At 35.1% G+C, this 16,827-nt stretch overlaps 1 long non-coding RNA gene across 2 annotated transcripts; it reads right to left on the bottom strand.

Moving 5' to 3' along the window:
• Positions 1 to 359: 359 nt before the first annotated feature.
• Positions 360 to 3,028, bottom strand: LOC135072945 (uncharacterized). Of its 2 annotated transcripts, none has more exons than XR_010257532.1 (4): positions 2,806 to 3,028; positions 2,044 to 2,258; positions 1,639 to 1,866; positions 360 to 879 (listed from the first exon to the last, which is right to left on the bottom strand). It is a non-coding gene; the product is annotated as an uncharacterized LOC135072945 (long non-coding RNA). The 2 variants fall into 2 exon arrangements; XR_010257531.1 differs by lacking the exon at positions 2,806 to 3,028 and adding an exon at positions 2,568 to 2,676.
• Positions 3,029 to 16,827: the final 13,799 nt, after the last annotated feature.

Raw genomic sequence — 16,827 nt, 5'->3', positions numbered from 1 at the left:
AGACAGACAGACAAAAATTTTACTGATTGCATTTTTGGCATCAGTATCACCCCCTGATAGTTATTTTGAAAATTATATTTCATGTACAGAATTGACCTCTCTACAGATTTATTATAAGTAGGTATAGATATGTAGGAGAGACGTCTTAATTACACTTTAAATCGTAGATCGATAAAGAACCCCTTTGTCAAACCGTATGAATAGCAGCAAATAGAACTTTGCGTATTGGAAAAATAGGAATGCCTACGGAAAAGCCAAACATTTTTTAAAAAGAAGTTAATATATTTTACTTACATTTAAATCCAAAAATATCTTTATTCCGACCCAAGGGTAAGTAGGCAGTTATGTAGGTATAAATGAAAATACGTATGTAGGTACTTATTATTTATTAATGGTCATGTTCTACATTTTCTATTAAATATGGGCCCAATACATCAATGATGTCGCCATCACAACAAAGTACCATAAATGGTTTAACGAGATTCCGATATTTGTATAGGGAATAAGTTTTTTTTTGGTATGCATAATTGCTACTTTTTTGCACATAAATGTATGTATGTACCATCCATGATGACAATAGCCTTTCTTTGTGGTAAATCGTTTCCTGGCTTCCCGAAAAGAGACTGGAACATAAAGGTTTCTTTGGGCTACTTCCTCTCTACTAATATGTTGTAACCCTAAATGTGCTGGTACGAAATGTTCCTCCATCATACTGCGTGCTTTCATTACATATTTTGTAAGAGTACTCCTTGAAATGCCAAGTAATGTAGCTATTCTGTCATCTGAATCACCGGTCCTCAGCTTCATTAAATAAGCACCAACTGTAGTAATTCGTGCTCTCTGATAGTATCTATGGCAAAGAAGATCTGAAGGACGAATCTGAAAATAAAATAAAACATCAGATTCACAGTTCAACAATAAGAAGAGCAATATTTATATAGGATTAACGACTTTTGTGTGTAACGGAATAGTAAGATGAGTGATGAAAGATAATTTATGATTTGAACGCTGAATGATGAGGAATGATTGGTCTATGGAGGAAACGAAAGGGATGAATGAGGAACGAGGATTGAGAGTGAGAATAGTGGTAGTTTAAAAGAGTAGTCTGTTGTTATGCAGGAAGTATAAATAAAACTTTACTGAGTTTATTTGGCTCAGGGAATTTTTAACTGGCTTTATAATAGTAAAAATTATGTTTAATATTATGTAAGTAATAATATTGCAATATTTTAATAATATAAGTCTATTTGTATTATACAGGGTGGAAACGATAAGTGATCTATAACACTTTTAATATTGTGTGGCTGGCATACATTTAGTATGGAGGCTGAAAACATTGAATTTTCGGATAGATCCAGTTAATTCTGTAACTATTTACTGATACCGTTAGAAAGAGCTCGTGAAGCACTTTCAGGATGAGTAACCAGTTTTTCGATATCTTGTGTAGTTTAGAAATAATCGAGTGAGATCACTTATCGTTTCCACCCTGTATAACCTGTATGGATGAGAGTAGTGGCAGATTGAAAGCAATGGAAGGAGTTGAAGGATGGGAAGGCTGATTCGGAAAAAACCTTTTTTATTATTATAATAAACCGGCATAATTATTTTTATGTATTATAAAACTGGCAGGGCTCTTACCTCTCTGGGTTGAATCCAATTTCGAACAATGTTTAATATATCTTGATTATTCTCTGTATCCAAACAATGACTTCAAGTTCGCAATAATGAACAACCACATCCAACACAAACTTGTTGGTGACCTACCGGGGCACCGGTTGGCATATCTGGAGAGTCTTGTGAAGTAGGTGTGGTATCTCTTTGCAATAATGAGTGACAAGCCCCACAGATGTAGTCATTTGCAGTAACCTGTTTAAAAATAATAATAATTAGAAATAAGTTTAAAAAAATTATCAGTTTTTTAATGTCCCGCACTTAAATTATTTTATTTTAGTATTAATTTACAGAAACCAATAACTTTACAAGAATTAGACTGATTGTATAGCCAATAACATTTTATTAAATAAGGACTTTAGCGTGCATTACCTCTAATGGAGTTAGTCGTTCCACAATTATGTTCCTGATGTTAATATGATGTTGAGTGTTAGTTCTCAGGGACATGAGCTGATGTGAACGTGTTCTAGGCTCTAGTGTTCTACTGCAAAGCACACATTTTCTGCTAAGATTTGAAGTAGATGCATTTGTGTTGTATCTTGGGCTTGGGTCCAACATGTTGTGCATATAAGATCATGAGCTGTAACCTGTAAAAATAAATAGATTCATTGCATGCCATGCCACACATACTCCTGTGCGTTGAATAAATTGAGCCGCAAACCATAAAAAAAATGATAATTCAATATTATGTGCTGTTAGTAGAATTTTGGGTCAGAGGGTAGGGTTAAACAGCTTTAGTAAATAAGCATTGTTGTTATAATAATTAATTATGACGTGTTACAAACTTAGTTACAAAAAATAATAATCTAGTAGTCTTAGTTCCAAAAAACAAAACAAAACAAGCTTTCATTGAGAGCAGGGAGATAGTGTCAAAGTAAATAATTCCTTAGATTTACACCAAAACCAGCTGGATTGTCAACATAATTGTTGTTTCGCTCATGCCTCCATTGCGCTGTACCATCGACTAGTTTCTTACAATCGAATCGGGCCTGGCTGTCCACACTGTCCAGGGTTGAACCACAGATAATAGCGGAACATTCATTTCAAGACAACCCGCCATGAGAATGGCAATTCAGAAGTTTGGCAAGGCTAGTACTTATTCATAAGATTGCAGAGCAAAATGTAGGTACTTACCGATCGAGGTGCTGCCCATTGTTGTGTATAATTAAGTTGCTCATTTTCTAACACCATAGAACCACCAGCCGAGCCTTGGCCGAGCCACACAAAAACAGTAAATCCCAGGCTGAGTATGTCGTTATTGCAATCAATCAGAGTCCGTTTGAATAGCCAAGTTTGTAGTTAATAAAGTTCCGAAAATAAAAGCTAAAACACAAACGAATCACAAAGAAGGATCAAGCAAGACAGCAACACAGCAAGAGTGAGTGAGAGAGAAAAGGTGATGCGAGTGAATGACAATTTGACTAACAAATAGGGATGTCCATTTAGAATAGACATAATCGATTAAATTGATCGTTTTTGAAAATTTTTATTTTTAAACATTGTGTTGCTATAAATATTTATTTTATTTATTTAATAGGACAACCAACAAGACATACACTGGAAGACAATCAATATTTACAACGTATTTAACTTAATCTAAGTGCTGCCTTAATTATAGGTTGCCACGGCATGCAATAGTGGACTTATACATAAACAGTGTCTACACTTAAAGAAAAGAGTAAATATGTAAATGTAGGTAAATAAATGTGATTAAATATACATAAAATGCAATAATCCACTGAAGCGCTGCGGGCGCGGCGGATCTGCGCCCGTCTAAAGGTCTAATGATTACACTCTAGTCTAATCGATCATACCATTATTTACATAAATCGAATTAAAAAAGCGCATCTCTGTCTCTGCTCTGTCAATATGTCGGTGACTTTGATTTCGTTTAAATACTTTTAAAATATTTTTTCGAACTGCAACTTGTCCGATAGGTTTGGACACTTGCAAGTAAATAAATAAAATATACATAAAATTATGGTACATACTAAGTCTTTGAAAATCTTAGGGCGATTTTTATCAATGTCCTTTGTCTGCTCGATTGCATTGATGGTAAGGAGCAATGGTGTTATCTATAATATCATTGGTAAGGAGGGACTGTTCTAAATACATATTATGATAGTTGAGATGGTTGAGAATATTTCCGGGTCGATCGCTTCCACCTTCGGCCTAGATAGTAGGCCGTTAGCCGTAGCCCTACCTACCTACCTACTTATACGCCAAACTATCTTAGGATTGTTATGCATTGATAGGTAGGGTTATAATACCTAATTATGATTGTTATGCATTGTAAGTAGGGTTATAAATAATTATAATTTACATAAGCAGCAGGTCGGTTATTTTTATTTAGGCAAATGTAATATTTTAAAAGACAATACGTACGATCAGATATTAAGATTTCTGCTGTGAAAAAAAATATAAAACAGCTAACTTCTATATCAAGTTCCAACGTCGCTATACGTACCTACCTACTTAATGCTATTGGATTATACGTTCATAGCTCAGAAGTTTAGTCCTTTTTCAGCAGTGTTTAGTAAGAATATTATTACAAATGGGCTTTTAGGGATTTTGTTCACATGGAATAAACGACAAAGTTCTTAGTTACTTATCCAATAGGTAGTAGTAACATATATGTAGAAAACAGGAACTTAGATGCCAACGAAAGAAAATAGGCTATCAAATGTTGTTTTGGGGACTTACCTTTATAAAAATATCACATTTAAAAATTCATACCATTTGTTGTTATTTAAAAAACAATGTCAATTTTGACGATTTACTGAAAGTCTATTATCTATGAATATAGTAGCGATATATGGTATCCAGCGGCAATGGCAGTGCAAAATTTTGACAATGACTGTAGTTATCATACTTCGAGTTTGTCCATGGAGACGGCAAAAGTCCTTTAGTTGGCCATAAAGTAAACTTAACGGAAAATGTTACTTAATTGATACCGAGGCGCAACCTGGAAGCATTGCTAAGTGTGCTCCTCGTTACTGGTTCATCGTTCGTCATCGTCATTGTTCGTAAAAACCGGGTCGCGGCAGGCAAATAATAAAATTAGTCTTATGTCTTCTCCCTTATTAACTTCGATGGATAAATAGCTAAACCTCCTTGCGCGTAACTGACGTTTGTTGGAAAACCGATTTTTTCAGGCCATCGGATTTTAATTTCAAAAGTCATTGACCAATCCCAGTTCATATAATAACTATTATGACGTTTTCTATTGGCCAAAAGATTTAACTCTCTAAAAATCCGCGTGCAACCATATCCTGCTTAAATATTGTGCACTTTATTCAGCACAGATTAAACAAGCTAAATGACAAATAGAATAGATTGAAATGACAGATTGCACTTGAATTACCCTACTGGAGCACCTGCAAATAAGAAAGACAAAAAGGCCAATATATCAAAATCGTTCTGCGTAGAAGCCTACGCATCGATTCATAGTGAACGCAGACCCTACAATAACGTTTTTTGTTCCCGAATTTTATGTTATTACGTGAAACAGTTGGAGAGTTTATAGCCGGGACGATAGACAGTCAAACTCACATTCTGTTTTATACCTTTTAGAATTGCAAAACCCCGAACATCCCTCTGCGATATTGATATTTGCTGAGGGAAGCGCAACATTTTTATATGAATAAACTTTTCATAAACTGGGAACTCCTTTATGATGATGTTGTTTTGAATTCAATTAATTCTTCAAGAGAATATTTACATCTGCTAGCACGGATTTAAAAAAAACTACTCTATTAAATTATATAATTATATAGACGTTTCATGTATTCTATCCGTAAAGGTTCTATTTATATCAAAAGTCAACCTTTGTAAATAATCCGAAACCACTATCCAGATTAAATAAATCTTTAATTTGGTAAACTCCTTTAGTTGTTGGCGGACCGGTATTTACTTAAATTGTAATTACGTCTAATGGACCTTCTGGTGTGGAATGAAGATTTATGGCTCCCCACAATCACACTCAAGTACCTGCAAAGATACCTGGGTGAACAGTAATGGCCGGTTTTCGTAGTCGCTACGCATTTTGTAGCACCTGCTACGAGAATCGTAGTAACCTTTGCACGACTACAGATTTCGTAGCTCTGTGATAAAAATTGTAGCCGATTATTTTAAAGCATTTCTGTATTTAAAATATTACTTGGATAGAATAAAGCTGTAAAAATAAAAATAAACTACCACGACGGAAGCTTAAAATAAGTGTTACACAGAGAAGCTGTTTCACATAGAGGTTCATTACTTGCAATTTACTCAATGGCTCTTGTCTCAGGGATCTTCTTGCTACAAAAGACAAATTAGGAGTTGCGGCTGCTGATATAATGACTTTGGTTTAAAGCCATTTCAAAAGACAGCTTAACTTCAGCCAGCTTGAAGCGTACTTTGGTTTTTTATGGTTCATTTTATTTTACCAAACTAACTTCGGACACTCTTAGTAATTTGCTTTTCCGAGGAAACTCGTATAAGTTACAGTCGCTTTTCCGAAACAGAAATCACAACGCTTACGTAAACAAATCGAACTAGGCTTTTCATCTCAACCTGCCATAAACTGTGACCTTTGGCGACCGCAGTGTCAAGAGACAGCGCATTCTGTCGAATATTATCTGATACTAATTCCATCGGAGATATTAGAATAGTACCTACCTACGAATTCTTTCATAATTGGATACTTTCAACTAATATCAAGAAAGCAGGACACTACTGACACCTGCAAATTAGTAGCCATCGACAAAAACAACAACCTACAATTTAAAATTAAAAATATATGGTTTTGTATGAGCATACGGGGTAGACCTAAAACCTTGAAACTCATCAAACATTTAGACTCTTCGACTCGCACTTTTCACACTTTGTCATTTGACCAAAATATTATTTCTTCATTTATGGGAAATAACATCTTTCCTACACGAAATATCTCTACAAAGTCCAACAGTTCCGCGCGCATTTAATAGATAAAGTTTCACATAACTAGTAAAACTAGTAACTAGTTCTCCAACAAAATAGAGCGTAATAATGCCGTGACGATGACGCTCCAGTAGGATTTTCGCTGTTTTGATAACATCATAAGCTGTGACAGCTTCAATTAAAATGTATCATCTATATATTTATAACCCAGCTAGCTATACCTACTTACTAGTTAATTTATTGTTTTGGACAATTCGAAAATGAACTACATATGCGAGACGACAGCGGGTCAATTACGCTGAAAATCTTTTTCAAGCACATATTAATGAAGCATACGTAGTATTTTATGACTCTATTAATTTACGCTTCATTTATAGGTATTTATTTTATGCCTCTCCCTATTAGCTTCTCCGTTCAAAATAATCCAGAGCTTCCAGAGTAGCTATTCAGTATTTTCAGCTTTGCTCTCCACATATAAAAAAGTCGATTATCACTATAGGCTTTCCTTAAATGGTACACTATCAGGTCGGATTCCTTTTAGCCGGACACATGTCTTTGTGCGGCAATCCGCTATTAGCGGCGCGTGTGTCGTCACAGGCTTTGGCAACGCCTCGTTGCTGAGTCACGCGACGTGTTCGTCCAATTTTATAAATGACCACCAATTCTATGCCCGGACGAAACACCAGTAATTCCGTACGGAACCTTGACAGTAGCTTCCGTAAACAGGTACACGAATTTATTTCGCTTTTAATTTGTGTGAAAAGCGTCGAGGCGTTTAATTTATGCTCAACTAGAGCGCGCTCGCATCGCCTCTGGGTTTTTTGCCCGAGTTTGCTTTACTCCAGGGAGCCGGCCTGAAATTAAGGAAGCTTAATACATGACATGCAAAACGCTGGGCTCATCTGCTGACTGGATTTGCGGTTAATGACTAAACAACATTCAGCTTAGCATTTGGTTTGGCGCGGCTGACCGGCATAAATATTCATTCGCAGTAACTGAATCGGGAGCGGATTTTGGGGGATAATATTATACTCACGTATGAATTCTATATTATTTTTAGCTAATACTTTTATTTATATCATCATAAGCCATATAATTCCTTATTACATAATTACTTTAAATGTACCCGAATATGAAAGTTTTCGTTAAACACGGCTAATCACTAAAGTTAAACCATTTCTGCGACTTAAATGAAAGCCATTTAAAATGCTTTCAACGTGCTTGTAACACTGATCGAAAGCTTCGATAACCGTAGTTATCATTTAAATGTGGCTTTGTATATTTCTCTGTGAAAATCACCCTGGGGAACACACTCCACCATTTTTCTCTAACCTCCATCGGCTAGGCCAAGCACACATACACGATAAAATCTATGAGTTCTGGGATCTCGTTTTCAGACCTAGAGCGTAAACAATTTTTATTTAAAACCAAAGGGAAAACGGAGCATACGTTATAATATTTCAGAAGATTATGGCAACAGGTTTTTTGCCTTTTGTTATTTTATCCTTTGTTCACATTGCTCTGCATTATTAATGTGTGCTGTAGCTATACATCGTTTGGAAAAGATTAAACAGATATATCTCGGACTCTTTATCAGGCATGTGACAACGCAACGCATCGCATCTGAAACCACCGTCTGTGAATGTGAGAGCAGGGAGAAAAGGCCAGTCCAAAGCCAGGGCGTGCTAGTTTACCATTTTTATTATTATTCGTTAGTAAAAAATAGACTGCTAATAAAATTCTAAAGATCATCTACAAATGTCGGTAACTTGCGTATTACCAGCATTGCTAAATAGTGACTTGTCAATATAAGCTATTGAAAAACGACCGTTTCGGCATGTCTGCGCTGCTGCTGACACCTGACAACGACCTAAAAATAGCGACTACCTTCGCCATAATTTATTTTTACATTAACTAAAGTAAACTAAAGGTTCTTGTTCCCATTTCCCTCTACAAACTGGTATAAATAATATCTGAACATATATAAATCTAAGGTGACTAACTGACTGACATAGTGATCTATCTATCAACGCACAGCCCAAACCACTGGATGGATCGGGCTGAAATTTGGCATGCAGGTAGATGTTAGGTATGACGTAGGCATCCGCTAAGAAATGATTTTACGAAACTCCATCTCTAAGGGGGTAAAACGGGATCCACGTGAACGAAGTCTCGGGCGGCCGCTAGTTCTAAAATAAATACAGAAAGTAATTACAAAATCATCTAATTTGAGGTCCTATTTTGTGTTTGAGGTGAGATCTAGGCCACGAAAACATTATCAGAATTACATTTTTTTTTTTTGGGATGGACTGTCCCGCTGAAGGCAGAATTACATGTTTGTTGCAAAATCGCCCTAATTACAACTTTCATAAGATGCTACAATGATAATGAATTATTTAAATGCATATTAGTTACTTATAAAATTAATGTAAAAATTTCAATGGTATTTATGAAAAATGAAACGAAATAACTTGCAACTTCAATACGGACTAAGTCGCGGATACCGCCATGCTCCTGAAAATATTTTTATATCTATGTCGCCTTAAAATTCCCCGTATCGGCCAATCTCTAATTTTGTTTACGAGCAAAAAGTTTACGAGTCCAGCCGAGTTTATTTGTGTACAAAAGAACAGCACGATCTGCGGTGCAATTAACCCTCGCGTGAAGTTTGTTCCAGCCCGGTCTTTTATTCGCCCCTGTAATTGTCACTTTGGAAGTTTCTCTCTTGAGAACTTGGTTTAGCGTTGATTATTTTCTTAATTTCTTACCACTTATTAATAGTCGCATATCAGTTTTTGCTGCAAAGCTCACAGATTGTGCATTTATAAATTTATTTAAAAGTTGTACGTACGTACAGTCTTAGGCTTAGTAACGTGTCGTTTTGTATATGTATAGGTAGGTTCTTACAAAACATACAGTAAAGAAGCGATCATATTCTGCAACACAATTTCATTTAGCGTGATAGACTTCTTCTTTACAGTACGATACCACCTAATTTTGACCGTAACTAGGTAAAACGATAACTGGTATTTTTGTATGGTGTTTGACAGATTTTTGACGTTTGTCAAAGTTAAAGTAAGATGGTGCAACCCAGCCTTAGTTTCATTACAAAGCATGATCTTTGTTTCGTAAATCAGGAACTTTCTTGTCGATCCGAGGTATCAGATTCTGTGCTACCCTATAATATTGTAATATCAGTTTCACGGCCCTTTACTACCGTATACACTCCAGCTAAATTAAGTTAATCCCGCAGGACCGATCATCGCTCATTAGTTTAAGGCGGGAACAATATTAAACTTGTAAGCTCATCTAAGTAATTAATATGCGCCATTATGTGAGCAATATGTCACTAGGTAGGTAGCAAGAGCTAGTTCACATAAAAAGTCAGTTTTTACAGGATCGTTTGTACCTATCTAAGCTACCGGAGGTAATGTTCACACTGCACTGAATACAATATTTTGTGTGACTCGCTCGTTCTACTGTATATCGCTGAGTAAAATCGTATACCTACGTTAAAAAGGACCTGTAAAACGGATCGTTATTTGAACGCCCACTTATAGTTAAGTAAAATATTGCAGGACAACATTTATCTCAAGTCATGTTTTTAAAACTAACAAACTTCGTTAGCTTCTATTGAAAATTTTAACATCACAAAATAATTTAAAACGAAATCTAAAATTAAACATGTTAAATCTAAAATGTTCGTTTAGTTTCAGTATTCTTCAACAGCATTTTGCTAATTACTAACAAAAACTTTTTTACATTTTAATTGCCCTGTAATTTGAAACAACATTTTCTAAAAAACTGTCCAAGCTCGACATTGACATTGTTATTTATTTAGGACTATTTTAATTGGTTTAAAATTTTCAATTTCGGTTTGCAGTGCCTTTAGTTAATAAAAGTAGAACCTACACTGTGCTCACAAATTTTAGTCATCCATAGACGACCAAGTTACAGCTTTGAAACTGAGCTCAGAGAATCGGCTCCTACTCTTAGGAAAAAAGTTTCCAGTCCGAGTATCAGATGAAACTTTACTGTAGTCAGACACGTCTTCAAGATCGCAATCGATCTAAGTTCTTTTATCTTCTCAAACGCTTCCACAAAAATGAACGAAACGTACTTGGTCTTTGGGTTTTAGTTTTAAAACAAATCAAATAATATTTTCTTCCATGTTTTCCATGCTAATATGTATCGCAAATTAGGAATTTCTACCTAATTACTGAAACCTTACATGTAGTCTATTTTGATAAAATAATATTCTGAAGTTGGAATAAAGGGTGGATTTAATGTAGGTAACAAATAACAGTGGAAATGTAAATTTTAGTATTCTCTTCTGGTCAAAATAGGATTGTAAACAGAACAAAATACTTACCAAAACTTTTTAAGTGCTCTTTTTTTACAGTGTGTGTGACAAATATGCGTGTGTTTAAAACGAAGTGTATTAAAAAATGACGAAGTGTAGTGTTTAGAATGTCGTGATAGTGGACGGTGGTGGACAGAGGCATGGTGGAGGACATCAGTTGATGTTGAAGGCTGTGCTGGAAGCGAGGCAAAATGTCGGCGCGGGGCAGCCGGCGGGTGCTCTCGATTCTGTTTAGCACGCTACTTCTGGGCCGGGCTATTGCAGGTGAGTTTTAGATCTTAAATGCTTTTATTTTTAAATTTAAAAAGTATATTTAAACTAGAACTGTCGACAGCATATCTCACTTGATTTCTCAATAACTAGTTTATTTGCAATTGATATCATAGTGACTTGATATGCTGTCGACCATACTAGCTGCGGATTAGAAAGAAAGAAAGAAAGAAAGAAAAAATATTTATTTGGTACTAAAATAATGATACACATTAGGTGATTAGTGATCACACCTTGCGCATTTTTGCTAAAAAATACCGACGAAAATGTCGTATTTTGAACTTTATTATTCAAACTACCCATTAAGCTAAAATTATTGATCCTTCAATCTCTCTGCCATATCATACACAAAACGTGTAAGCTAATAAAATTCGTTAGTTTAATTACTGGCTATTATTTTAACTGGCACATTTTTACGACCTTAATTTTAGTCATTAGAGCTGGTTGTCTAGCTACGTATACTCGCAGTGGGTAAATTGCGACCCCGATAAGTTCCGAGCCCTCATTTACACTTAATTAAAGTGTAAACTACTGAACTCCTTGTAAATATTTTTTGTTGCGAGCTTGTAAGGGAAAAATTAATTAATCCGATAGGAAGTTTAATCATCCAGCTTTAAGAATCCTGGCTTTCATGAATTTCGTCGAGTAATCTTTTACATTTGTGTAGATAAGCATCTCATCAATTAATGTAACGCAATGATGTTATCGTGCACGAACGAAGGCTGAAGCTTAATTGCGAGGAGTGCATTGAAGATGTATTTTGTTAAATTAAATACCACAAACAGAGAGTCCAGTAATTGATTTCGCTGCCTGTTGGACTCATTTTGATATCAAGAGTGGTACATTAAATTAATGGGGGTCAGCGTAATACGTTCATGTAGTTCGTTTGGCAATTACGAGTAGGTAAGTAGGTACGGTGAGAAGTCTGAAAGTTGTAAATACAAGTTGAGGTGGTCACCTTAGTGAGTAGGTACTTACTTAAATGAGTCTACAAATCTTTCTTGCTTTTTATCACATTCTGTACGTTTTTTTGCGCGCGATATCTTGGCCTGTTGAATTTCTTGTCTTTCCAATTCGATATGTTACAAAAGCGGACAAAGATCTTACGAAATCACAACAATAATTCCATTTAGGTATAATATCTTACTAATCAGCATTTGTAAATAATATAATTTGATCAGCCTACACTCCTCTTCAAATGTCAGAATAACGAAATTCAAATGTCAAATTGTAGGCTGTACCTATATTGTATCTTTAACGTATTATGTTGGTATTTATAGAACCTATTTACAGAGCACACACTGAACGAATATCTTCAATGTCCCTCCTCTACTAATGACGCAGAAACACCTAAATAGGTCACGCCGAACATTCAATATTGTAAACTATTTCATGTCACTGGAAGGTTATAAGCAAAACTAGAACGTCTATGGAAAAATAAAATGTGGGAAACAACACACAGTTAGTTCGTTACAATTTCATTGTACAATTTCCTGGTAGCGAAAAAAAGCACAACCAACATGGAAAATGTCAGTGAATCTCAGACCTTCACAACATCCAACACTATTAAAAAATTGCTGGCTTTGTTACGGTAATATTGACTTGAAACCCGAGTTAAAACTGACACATAGGATACACGGATAACAGGCAAATATTAACAAACTTATAAAAAAACTCATTATGTAATTCATTTCTGTAGAGAATAGTCCTACTATCCATATTAAAATACCTACAGGAACAAATTTTCACGGTCAATTAGCTCCAAGAGTTTAAGGTAGGAACATTATTATCCTTGTAGTGCCGAAAGTTTTAAAGCTTTCCATTTTGTTAAATCAACGCACCTAATTCAATTTACTTCGCCGTAATTTAAAGGGACAAGGAAAATCTCTATATAGCTACAGTATTATACCGGCGCAGCTTAAAGCTGAAGTGTTTTACATTGATTTAAATGAGATTCGACTTGTTAAATAGAAATTAAATGTTTGTACCTTTTTAAAGGAAATTTTGCCTTTGAGTACAAAACATTTAATTCATCGTCATCATGATTTCAGCCTAAGGACGGAATTTGTTGATTTCTAATGAAAATGGCGAAGGTGCCACCTCCATACGTCACTTGCAATCTTAACCAAGTCGTCGAAATAGCGACAAAACTTTACAAATGCTGAACACACAAATAGAGTATTTATTTTTATAACTAATATAAAATGTTTTCAGTTAGCCAAAGCTCTGCTGTTTTGAAATAACAAAATGTTAGTGGATCGTTTTTATTCAGTTGAACGCGTAGGTCACAGTATTTTTGTTTTAATTTATTTTACGCTGTAGTTAATGTATTGTCATCATGACATGCCATAATACCCCGGGGAGTTCATATTAATAGATGGCCTATAAACACGACAACCTGTCCGTCAATAATAAGTGCACATTGGCTAATCATATAAAATCGTAGGTAATGATAATGTTTTTTAATAACGACTTGAAGAAATACCTATAGAATACAATTTAAATATAGCTTGCCTGTAGATAAGAACTGTAAGGTTATATTGTTTCTTTCTCTCGTGGCAAAGTAACTAAAGTAATCCAATCTCTCATCAATAAATCGCTTCGCTAGTACGTGTATCTTCTTAATGGATGGAAATCTATGACAAATGATATCTTTTATTTAATCTTACCTCCCTACCCAGGGATTATGTTTTAGTTTATTACTTATCTCTGTCTGAATCTCTTTAGGTACTAATAGATTGTCTATAAAAGACCCCTCAAACAATGGGGAAGTTTTTACAGACTGAACACTTTTAAGCCTTAAAAATCTTTCTTAATCTTAAGAAGCACTTTTGAACAACGGCCCGAACTCATTCCTCCCAACTCGCAAGTTTGACGTCAGACGCGATATAAGAATAAGTTTCAAAGCCGCCTGGATAGCTGCCACTCTCGGGAATAGTCAAACCAAACTTCTTTAGTTACAAAGATCAAGATGTAATTCGTGATAAAAATCTCTAAGACAATAAGAAAGAGTTTGGTAAATCGTTTAATAAGTTTACGTAAATTACTAGTAGGTACACTACAGAAATAGTACAAACTGAAAGAATGACAATAATACATTTTATTTAAAACGTACAGTTTTTAAGTATATAATTAAGTTTTTATATAAGTATATAATTATGCTGATTTTCTATATACTTACATATAATTGTATAATTCAGCCGTAGATAATACGTGACAACATGATTTTTCGCTTAAAAAGTTCACCAACTGAGAAGGTTGACTATGTCAAGTGAAAAATCATGTTCCAATTGTATCGAATTAGCGGACCTAGTAATCTGATTAGTCTAGTCTAAGCTTACTTAGGTCTAGACCTAAAAACAACTAAAATGCAGTGTACTTAACGTCTTTAAAAACAGTAGAGTAAACATTAGTTTTTATTTTTTGCACCTAAGTATTACGGCGACGGCGACGGCGACGGCTAACAAATCACAGATTAATAAAAAAAATCTCAATATCTTGATACATTCTAGAGCTTTTCTGCTTAATATTAATATAGGAAATAATCCAACTGCGATGTTAAGGGTAAAATACTGTACCTATGTAGTATTGTAAATCGAGTATTCTCATACAAGTAAACTGAATATTAGCAGACCCACTAAGAATAAAACTCGCTGCGCTCAGCCCAGATATAACTTGGGAAAAGGGAGGATAATGATAATAACAAACTCTACCACGCACGACTACAGCTGCTTACTTATACATAAGCAAGTTTGTGTACCTAATGTCTTTACTACGATTAGTTTGCGTGTCCCTGACATCGGCGTCACAGTGTAGATAAATATCGTTAGTTTGACCTACTCCTTTCGGTACTTACAAGGACTCATTAGCCTGTAAATAACTCTGCATTAATAAATAACTTGTCAAAAGTTTCGACAGAAAATCAAAGGATAAATAATTAATAACGTAGCACGCTTTTGAAGCTTTTACTTGAATTAAGGCGTCAGTCATCTTAAAATGCAATTTCAAGTTTCCTTACAAAATTACAGCCCAGTGACTGGAAAGGGAATTACTTCACAATTTCAGAATCCATTTCCTTCGCCGTTCCATCTGTCTGGCTAACGGCTACACTCGCGTTTTCCTAATATCCGTGATTATCGTGATATAATCATGATTTACAATCTTAACCGACGCGAGTAATGATATTAAAGTGATAATTCAAAGCCGCGTTAGGAATTTGCCCTGAGTATAATGGACTGCTTTTAAATTAACAACATAAATCAAACATTTTAATTACTTTTGGGAATGGAGTAAAGATAAAAAGAGCTTTTTAATTTCCCAAACGTTTTATTCTTTACTGTTACCTCCTTTAGAGATCGGATAAAAATACCTACCCATTTTCAAGGCCAAATTAGGAAAACCCTTCCATTTTTAAAACATGAGGATATCTTTAATATTGGCCTAACTTGGTAACCTTTTTGTTTTGGCGTTTTCATATCAATCATTCATTCATCATTTCATAGTGCGTGTATGTAGTTAAGGGCAGATTACCCAAATCTCCGAGAATTCAATCTTATTTTGCCGTATAAGGTGCTCGCGATCCGATTTACCATGTACCCCGTAGATACGAACAAACAATGGCACGGGCCGGGACAAAGCAAAGCCGATTATGATAGCATGCCCGTAGGCCGCCACGCGAAATGCATTCAAATTGGCGCAAATAAGCGGGGGCCAACCACCAACGACCGTTTAATAAAGATTACGCGGTTTTGCTTTACTTTCCGAAATATTAGACGTTAAATCATGAATTGTTCATTATCTTTCATGACATAAAAAAAATCAAGCCATTTAAGTACAAAGTTAGCCAAGTGTTTTGTGCATAACTTTCTATGAAAAAGTCTGCAATTTTATCGTATTTCCTGTCACCTGAAAAAGATTAAAAATCATTGCCGATTTCAGGCAAAGATAATTAGTTTTCTGAAACATAAACGCTCAAAATTCATTGTTCAAATGTCGGTTCTATTCTAATCTTACTTTATTAGCACGACAAGCCGCAACACGCTCAGCGTTGGTTATCTTTTAGTTATATTTCAGGCAAGGATTTAACTATTAGATGGGAACAATGGACGTCCCTTGGATGAATGGTGCGTAGGTGCGGGGTCCCTCAAAAGAATTACCTAAAGGTATTGTTCTACATGAAAGAACTTGCTGTACCTACCACCTTTTCTTTCTAATTAACTGCCTACGTACAGTTTATGTATAATATGTTTTTAACATTAATGTCCCTCTTGTTTTTACGCTGAAAGTTTATTACATTTTTAAGGAACTGCTTTACTCATTAAATAATATTTGATTTGAAAAAAAAATGAGGAAGAATGTCTTTTCGAAAACACTTTGAAGTTACTGTTTCATAATTATTTAAGTAATTGTATATGCCCACATAGTGACTTCCATGGCGTGTTTATCTTAAAAGCCCTAAAGAATTTGCAGTTGACATAAGCATACTAGTTACGAGCACCAGCCTGTTAAAAATAAGTTTCAATTAACATCTGATGAGAAATTTATGAACGTCATACACGTTGCACTGATCGATACTAGATGTGGATGCCGAGGCAAGCTCCGTC

This window comes from Ostrinia nubilalis, chromosome 6 (assembly GCF_963855985.1).
Source record: "Ostrinia nubilalis chromosome 6, ilOstNubi1.1, whole genome shotgun sequence".
NCBI classification, from domain to species: Eukaryota; Metazoa; Arthropoda; class Insecta; order Lepidoptera; family Crambidae; genus Ostrinia; species Ostrinia nubilalis.
Note: the sequence above shows the minus strand (reverse complement) of the source record. Positions and strands in the feature narration are given on the sequence as shown.